We start from the raw sequence: 9,814 nt of genomic DNA, 5'->3' as shown, positions 1-9,814 counted from the left end.
GCCAATCACAGGATATTGGGGCTGAAAAGGATCCATGGGCTATGTAATCAGTTATGCAGTGAGCCAGAACTAGCATTAAAAATAACAATAATTAGCCTGACCTGTGGTGGCACAGTGTGGATAAAGCACCGACCTGGAATGCTGAGATCACCGGTTTGAAACCCGGGCTTGCCTGATCAAGGCACATATGGAAATTGATGCTCCCTGCTCCTCCCCCTTCTTCTTCTCTCTCTCTCTCTCTCTCTCTGCCCTCTCTAAAATGAATAAATAAAATCTTTAAAAAGAAACAATAATTAAATGGAATAGAAAAAGTACATGGCAGATAGTAAAGCTGTGTAAAATGCATTTCTTAGATCAAAAGTTTTAAAAGCCAGCCCTGGCCGGTTGGCTCAGTGGTAGAGCATTGGCCTGGCGTGCAGGAGTCCCAGGTTCGATTCCCAGTCAGGGCACATCTCCCCCTCTCCTTCCTCTCTGTCTCTCTCTTCCTCTTCTGCAGCCAAGGCTCCATTGGAGCAAAGTTGGCCCGGGCGCTGGGGATGGCTCCGTGGCTTCTGCCTCAGGCACTAGAATGGCTCTGGTTGCAACAGAGTGACACCCCAGATGGGCAGAGCATCGCCCCCTGGTGGGCATGCTGGGTGGATCCCAGTCTGGTGCATGTGGGAGTCTGACTGTCTCTCCGTTTCCAACTTTAGAAAAATACAAAAAAAGTTTTAAAAGCCACTGAATCTGACACCTGCCATTGTACAGATGAGTTCTCCTCATTTTTCACAGCAGTAGGTAAAGTAGGAAATAATCTGATGCCTTGGAGCTCCCCAATTTCTCCATCCCTTACTTTGGGTTTGTGGGGGATATATCAGGGGATCTGGGCTCAAGCCCTAGCTCAACCCCTTCCTCGCCTTCTCTCTTTGTGCTTCAGGTCCCTTTTCTTCATCTAGACCAGCTCCTAGGATGCTAATGTGTGCAATTGCCTTTGACCCGGGCACTGGAGTCCCTAAGAGGGGCCAGGCCTGGGTCTGCCTTTGACAAACACATAGTATGGTGGGTGAGTCAAACATCACAGGCCTGACCTATGGTGGCATGGTGGATAAAGCATTGACCTGGAGTGCTGCGGTCATTGGTTTGAAACCCCAGTCAAGGCACATATGAGAAGCAACTCCCATGAGTTGATGCTTCCCACTACTCATTCCCCCCCTTCTGTCTCTCCTCTCTCTAAAATTAAAACAAACAAGAAAACATCACAAGACAGGATAGTGGAAGGGAAATGCAGGGATCATGGCCACAGAGGGGTCACCATCTGAAGGACCAGAGGAGAGTTTTGAGGGAGAAGAGTCACTCTAAGGTCAAATACGAAAACTGGAAGGAATTGTTATTATCTCTCAGAAGAGTCTTTCCCCAGTTGTGGATCTCTGCAAACTGGGACCTGGAAGTTTTCCTCTAGTGGAGGTGCATATTGGCTTATTTATCAGATGGAGAGTAAAAGTGAGAGGTCGAATTCTGTGGAAAGGAGAGAGTATTCCTAGAGATATATGGGGTGGGGGGTGGGGATTTCAGTTGAGAAGTAGAAAGCACTCTGCTCTAGCTTTTGGTCAAGTTGGGAAGCTGTCAACAGTTTCCAAAGTCCTTTACCAGCCAAGAATTAATTTGTTCCTCCCAACAACCCTGTAGGTGAGCCAAGCTAAAATGATTATGCCCCTGAGAGATATGACAAGACCAATGTCACATAGTAGTCAATGGCCCAGGCAGTCCTGGTACCCATGTCTGTCTAGCCAAGGGTCCCCTTTCCCAGTCTGATGAAGGCTATGGACCTCTATTCAGAAGACTATTTATTTTTATTTTTATTTTTTAGAATGATTTTTTTTTAATTTATTCATTTTAGAGAAGAGAGGGAGAGAGAGAGAGAGAAAGAGAGAGAGAGAGGAGAGACAGAGAGAGAGAAGGGGGGAGGAGCTGGAAGCATCAACTCCCATATGTGCCTTGACCAGGCAAGCCCAGGGTTTCGAACCGGCGACCTCAGCATTTCCAGGTCGACACTTTATCCACTGCGCCACCACGGGTCAGGCCCAGAAGACTATTTTTAACTACAAAAGTAAGTTACTTTGGAATGTAAAGGAAACCAATTATATAGAATTGTTATAAAAATATTTATTTTGTGATTTAATCCTTTTAAAACACACTAAATAACAAAATCTAGAAATGGGTATATTACCTATGCAATTTTGAGGTGGTAAATGCATGTAAGCAGCATTTTAGGACATTGATACTCTGATGCAATATGAAAATATCTATGATTTTTATTGGTGACAAAGTCACAGGTACTGCTAATACTGCTGTGATTTGTTGCTTACATTCTTGATAGAAGGAAATGCTAAATTTCAGTTAGAGGTTAGTGAAAATGAGGAAGTAATTTTTTTCCATGCTCTCCCTCCTGCCCCCTTACTCCCTCCATGAACTCTATTCATGGACCCCTTGGGATCTGTGAATTGTGTGCTAAAATCTTTTACCTCATCTGGTCTAGCTTCTACTCTAATGCTTGTTACTTTATCGTGTGCTTCATGTTTCTTCCTGCAGACACTAGTGCAGACCTACTATGTGCCAGACAGTTTCCCATCTTGAATGTCATATAATCCTTGAAAACTTCCTTTGAGGTGGGTGTTATTATCCCCATTTTGCAGACAAAGCAACTGAGACTCATGGAGGTTAAGTGAGCCACACAGCCAGTGGCTGAAATCAAAGTCCTGCACCACCTCCTACTTCCTTCCCAACTGAGGTTGGGGCCCATAGTCTCTAAAATCAGAAGGAAAAGAAAGTATAGAAGGGTGAGTGGGAATAACACGCTGTGAAGTAGAAATTGTGCTATGCTTTTTGTTATCTCCTGAATCCTCACAACAACAACCCTATGGAGTATAACTCTGTATTTAAAAAAAACAAGTAGGCCCTGGCCGGTTGGCTCAGCGGTAGAGCGTCGGCCTAGCGTGCGGAGGACCGGGGTTCGATTCCCGGCCAGGGCACACAGGAGAAGCGCCCATTTGCTTCTCCACCCCTCCGCCGCGCTTTCCTCTCTGTCTCTCTCTTCCCCTTCCGCAGCCAAGGCTCCATTGGAGCAAAGATGGCCCGGGCGCGGGGATGGCTCTGTGGCCTCTGCCTCAGGCGCTAGAGTGGCTCTGGTCGCAACATGGTGACGCCCAGGATGGGCAGAGCATCGCCCCCTGGTGGGCAGAGCGTCGCCCCCTGGTGGGCGTGCCGGGTGGATCCCGGTCGGGCGCATGCGGGAGTCTGTCTGACTGTCTCTCCCTGTTTCCAGCTTCAGAAAAATGAAAAAAAATAAAAAAATAATAAAAAATAATAAAAAATAAAAAAACAAGTAAATAATACATATCCATTATAAAACAACAAATTAGAAAATACAGATTAAACCAAAAGAAAAAATAAAAAGCATCCATAATCTCTCTACACAGAAATATCCTTTAATATTTTGGAATAGAGTCTTCCGGATGCACACAATATTATAGTCAATTTCCTGATAGGAAAACTGGACTCAGAGAGGTTAGCTAACTTGCCCAAGGATGTACCAGTGATAAGTTCCAGTCACTTGCAGTTTGACCTCAGGTGGGTCACTTTCTTTCTCTGCATCAGGGCAGTAGAAAGAGCCAAAGCCGGCCCTGGCATGTGGAAGTCCCAGGTTTGATTCCTGGCCAGGGTACACAGGAGAAGCGTCCATCTGCTTCTCCACCCTTCCCCCTCTGCTTCCTCTCTATCTCTCTCTTCCCCTCCTGCAGCCAAGGCTCCATTGGAGCAAAGTTGGCCCGGGCGCTGAGGATGGCTCTGGTTGCAACGTTCCAGATGAGCAGAGCAACGCCCCCTGTTGGGCATGCTGGGTGGATCCCAGTCGGGTGCATGCAGTAGTCTGTCTGACTGCCTCCCCACTTCTAACTTCGGAAAAATACAAAAAAAAAAAAAAAAAAAAAGAGCCAAAGCCTCGTGCTTGGAAAGCCGTAACTGGGAGCCCCTCTGAGTGTCTCTCAAAACAGTACCTTTTATAAAGAGTAAGGCATCCCTGCTCCAGGAACTTGTCTTTTCAGAGAGTCGGGAAAGAAACTCCTGCTTTCTTTGGTGGACCACTCATCTCGGTGACTGGTGACCACAGTTAACTGAGGTTGAGAACTCAGTTCTGCTGCTGGGCTTGGCTGCATGTACGATCTGTGGGGAGACTCTGGACTCTTCCCTTGTCCTACTGCATCCAGCTGTGCCGACCTGGACTCTCTTCCCCAACATATTTTTTTCCCTGATCTTCCAGAATGAGGCTCTTCTGTCTCATCCTGAGAGAAGTGACTTTGCCACTGTGGAGAATCAAATGCAGGGACAAAGTGGGACAGAGGTTCATTATCTCCTTATACCAGTCAGGCCTCCCTCCCACTATAGATGGTGACCCTTTCGATTTAGGTTTTTGTTGGTTTGCTTTTTGTCTTACTGCAAAATCTTTGACACACAGAATGGCATCAAGGATAATACAAGGACCCTCCACTTAGTTTAAGAGATAAAAAAATTGCCTGACTGGGCGGTGGCGCAGTGGATAGAGCGTCAGACTGAGATGCAGAAGACTCAGGTTCGAGAACCCAAGGTCGCCAGCTTGAGCGTGGGCTCATCTGGTTTGAGCAGGGCTCACCAGCTTGAGCCCAAGATCGCTGGCTCAAGCAAGGGGTCACTCAGTCTGCTGTAGCCCCCAGTCAAGGCACATATGAGAAAGCAATCAACGAACAACTAAGGTGCTGCAACAAAGAATTGATGCTTCTCATCTCTCTCCCTTCCTGTCTGTCCCTCTCTCTGTCTCTGTCACAAAATAGATAAAATAAAAAATAAAAATAAAAAAATTGATCAATCCTGTTGAAGACCCTTGTGTACTCCTCCCTACTCAATGCTCCATAGCCTCTCTCCTGATGTTTTATCATTCCCATGCTCTTATGTATGCATTTACCACATATAGTATATAGGTCTTTTGAGTGATAGAGTTGCTTGGCGTGTGATTAAATTTTAAATAAAGGACAACACACTGCATATATTTTTCTGGAGTCTGTTTTTTTTCATTCAGTCCGATCTGTATGTTCAATCTGGTTAATTCATCTTTGCTGCTTTATAGTTTTATATTTAGTTAATATATGATGACTTATTACCCATTTTTTTAAACATTTAGGTTTCTTCCAATGTTTTTATTGCTATACAGTGACACTGCTTTTGAGGTTTTTTTCTTTTAAAATCTATTTATTTATTTGTGAATATGAGAGAGAGAGAGAGAGAGAGAGAGAGAGAGAGAGAGATAGGGACAGACAGACAGAAAGGGAGAAAGATGGGAAACATCAATTTTTTGTTGCAGCCTATTAGTCATTCATTGATTGCTTTCTCATATGTGCCTTGACCAGGTGGCTCCAGCTGAGCCAGTGACCCCTTCCTCAAGCCAGAGACCTTGGGCTTTAATCCAGCAACCTTTGGGCTCAAGCCAGTGACCACGAGGTCATTTCTATAATCCTACACTCAAGCCAGCAACCCCGCACTCAAGCTGGTGAGCCCACACTCAAGCCAAATGAGCCCATGCTCAAGCTGGTGACCTTGGGGTTTCACACTTGGGTCCTCTGTGTCCCAGGCCGATGCTCCGTCCACTGTGCCATTGCCTGGTCAGACTAAAATCAATTTCATTCAGGTATATCTTTTTTTTTTTTTTTTTTTTAATTTTATTTATTCATTTTAGAAAGGAGAGAGAGAGGGAGAGAGAGAGAAGGGGGGAGGAACAGGAAGCATCAACTCCCATATGTGCCTTGACCAGGCAAGCCCAGGGTTTCGAACCAGCGACCTCAGCATTTCCAGGTCGACACTTTATCCACTGCGCCACCACAGGTCAGGCAGGTATATCTTACAAACAATAAAATATACCCATTTTGGCCCTGGCTGGAGGCTCAGTGGATAAAGCATCATCCTGATGCCCTGAGGTTGTGAGTTTGATCCCTGGTCATGGCACATACTAGAAGCAATCAATGACTGCACAATTAAATGGAACAATTTTTTTTTTATTTTTTTATTTTTTGTATTTTTCTGAAGCTGGATACAGGGAGAGACAGTCAGACAGACTCCAGCATGCGCCTGACCGGGATCCACCCGGCACACCCCGTGGGCGACGCTCTGCCCACCAGGGGGCGATGTTCTGCCCCTCTGGGGCATAGCTCTGTTGCGACCAGAGCCACTCAAGCGCCTGAGGCAGAGGCCAAGGAGCCATCCCCAGTGCCCAGGCTATCTTTGCTCCAATGGAGCTTCGGCTGCGGGAGGGGAAGAGAGAGACAGAGAGGAAGGAGAGGGGGAGGGGTTGAGAAGCAAATGGGCACTTCTCCTGTGTGTCCTGGCCGGGAATCGAACCCGGGACTTCCGTACACCAGGCCGACGCTCTACCACTGAGCAAACCGGCCAGGGCCTAAATGGAACAATTAAGTGGAACAACAAGTTGATACTTTTTCTCTCTCTATTCACCAGCCCCTTCTTTTCTCTCTCTCTCTCAAATCAATGAAAACATTTAAAAAAATGATTCCTAAAAACTAAAATAAAGTAAAATATACCCATTTTAAGTGTACAGCTCAGTGAGTGTGTACATAAATGTATACGCTCATGTAACCCCTATAAACAGACAAGATACAGTGCATTTCCACTACTCATCAGCATCCTTTGTGCCCCTTGGCAATCAGCCCTCCTCCCCATACCTAGCTTTGCCTTAGACACCACTATTCTATTCTTCATCTTTACAGATTAGTTCTGCCTGTTCTTGAATTTTCATCTTAATGGAATCAGATTTATGTCTTCTTTTGTCTGACTTTTCCTCACCTCAATGCCTTTGAGATACACAGAAATTATTGCAAGAACAAGTAGTTCCTTCTTTTTTATTGGAAATATACTCATTATATAGAAATACAACTTGTTTATCCATTCAGTTGTTAATAGGTATTTTGGTTGTTTCCAGTTTGGGACTATTATAAATAAAGTTGCTATAATTATTTTTACATATATACTTTCTGTGTGTGTGTGCATTTGTCTTCATTGCTCTCTCTCTCTCTCTCTCTCTCTCTCTCTTTTGACAGAGACAGAGAGAAGGACAGATAGAGATAGACAGGAAGGGAGAGAGATGATAAGCATCACTTTTTCATTGCAGCTCCTTAGTTGTTCATTGATTGCTTTCTCATATGTGCTTTGACTGGGGAGCTACAGCAGAGTGAGGGACCCCTTGCTCAAGCCAGTGACCCCGCACTCAAGCTGGTGAGCCCACTTTCAAGCAGGATAAGCCTGCATTCAAGCCGGTGATCTCAGGGTTTTGAACCTGGGTCCTTTGCATCCTTGTCCGACACTCTATTCATTGCACCACTGCCGGGTCACGCTGTTTTCATTTCTCTTGAGTGAGTACATAAGAGTGGAATCTCTGGGTAATAGGGTATGTGTATATTTGCAAACTTTATTCCAGAGTAGCTGTACTATTTTGCATCTCATCAGCGGTGTATAAGAGGTAGAACTCGATCTTCACCAGCACTTGCTATTGTCAATGTGTGTGTTTTTTTTAACTTTTCCATTGATTTGAGAGAAGAGGTAGGGAAGGGAGAGAGAGAGAGAGAAGCATCAACTTTTTCCACTTAGTAGTTCCATTTAGTTGCGCTTTCATAGGTTGCTTTCTCTGAAGATAAAACTTGGAATGCTGGGGCGATACTCTATCTACTGAGTAACCCAGCCAGGGCTCTCAGTGATTTTTCATTTTGACTGTTCTTATAGGTGATGAAGTGGTAGCTTATTGTGGCTTTAGTTTTTTTTCCCTAATGGCTGATAATGAACAGTTTTTCAAGTCTAACATTTAAGTCTTTAATCCATTTTGAGTTTATTGTGTGTATGGTGTGGGAAGTTAGTCTAGTTTCATTTTTTGCATGTATTAGTCCAATTTTCCCAACATTACTTATTTATTTTTATTCAGTGAAAGGAAGGGAGACAGAGAGACAGACTTTTTTTTTTCCCCCTGCACTTTTCTGAAGCTGGAAATGGGGAGAGACAGTCAGACAGACTCCCACATGCGCCCGACCGGGATCCACCCGGCACGCCCACCAGGGGGCGACGCTCTGCCCACCAGGGGGCGATGCTCTGCCCCTCCGGGGCGTCTCTCTGTTGCGACCAGAGCCACTCCAGCGCCTGGGGCAGAGGCCAAGTAGCCATCCCCAGCGCCCGGGCCATCCTTGCTCCAATGGAGCCACACTGAGGGAGGGGAAGAGAGAGACAGAGAGGAAGGAGAGGGGGAGGGGTGGAGAAGCAGATGGGTGCTTCTCCTGTGTGCCCTGGCCAGGAATCGAACCTGGGACTTCTGCACGCCAGGCCGACGCTCTACCACTGAGCCAACCAACCGGCCAGGGCCTAGAGAGACAGACTTTTGCATGTGCCCCAACCAGGATCCACCCAGGAAGCCCACTAGGAGACAATATTCTGCCCATCTGGGGTGTTGCTTCATTACTCAACAACTGAGCTCTTATTAGTGCCTGAGGTGCAGGCCATGGGACCACCCTCAGTGCCCCAGAACCATTCTCTCCAATCGAGCTGTGATTGCAAGAGGGGAAGAGAGAGAGACAGATAGAAGTGAGAAGGAGAGGGATAGAAGAGCAGATGGGTGCTTCTCCTGTGTGCCTTGACTGGGAATTGAACTCGGGACAGCCACATGCTGGCCGATTCTCTGCCACTGAGCCAACTGGCTAGGGCCCCAACATTATTTATTGAATAGACTATCTTTTCCCCATTGTATGTATGTTCTTGCCTCCTTTGTTAAATATTAATTGGCCATACAGTGTGGGTTTATTTCTGGGCTCTCTGTGTTCTCTTCCATTGATCTATATGTCTGCTTTTATGTCAGTACCACGCTATTTTGATCACTATGGCCTTGTAGTGTAGTTTGATATTAGGTAGCATGATTTCTACAACTTTGTTCTTCTTTCTCAAAATTGCTGAGGCTATTGTGGTCTTTTGTGGTTCCATATAAATTTCTGTAATATTTGTTCTAGTTCTGTGAAATACACCTGCTCTTGGTATCTTGATAGGAATTGTGTTGAATCTATACATTGCTTTGGGTAGTATGAATATTTTAATGATGGCAATTCTTTCTTTCCATGAACATGGTATATACTTTCACTTATGTGTATCTTTTTTAGTTTCTTTCTTCAGTGTCTTGTAACTCTCCAAGTACAGGTCTTTTACATCCTTGGTGAAATGTGTTCCTAGGTATTTTATTTATTTATTTTATTTTTATGCAATTGTCAGTGGTATTATTTTATTGGTTTCTTTTTCTTTGTTTCTTTTTGCAAGAGAGAGTGATAGACAGACAGGAAAAAAGAGAGATGAGAAGCATCAACTCATAGTTATGGAACTTTAGTTGTTCACTGGTTGCTTCACATATATGCCTTGACCAGGGGGCTCCAGTAAAAGCAATGACCCCTTGCTCAAGCCAACAACTTTGGGCTTAAGCCAGTGACCATGAGATCATGTTGATGATCCTACACTCAAGCCAGCGACCCTGCACTCAAGCTGGTGAGCCTGTGCTCAAGCTGGATGAGCCCATGCTTAAGCGGGCAACTTCGGAGTTTCAAACCTGGGAACTCAGTGTCTCAGGTAAATGCTCTATCCTCTGTGCCATCACTGGTAAGGGGGCTTATTATTGGTGTACAAAAGTGCAACTGATTTCTGGATATTTATTTATTTATTTTTAAGATTTTATTTATTGATTTTACAGAGAAAGGAGGGTGAGGAGAGCAAGAAGTATCAA

This window comes from Saccopteryx leptura, chromosome 3, assembly GCF_036850995.1.
Source record: "Saccopteryx leptura isolate mSacLep1 chromosome 3, mSacLep1_pri_phased_curated, whole genome shotgun sequence".
NCBI classification, from domain to species: domain Eukaryota; kingdom Metazoa; phylum Chordata; class Mammalia; order Chiroptera; family Emballonuridae; genus Saccopteryx; species Saccopteryx leptura.
The sequence above is the reverse complement of the archived record's forward strand: the minus strand, read 5'-3'. Positions refer to the sequence as shown.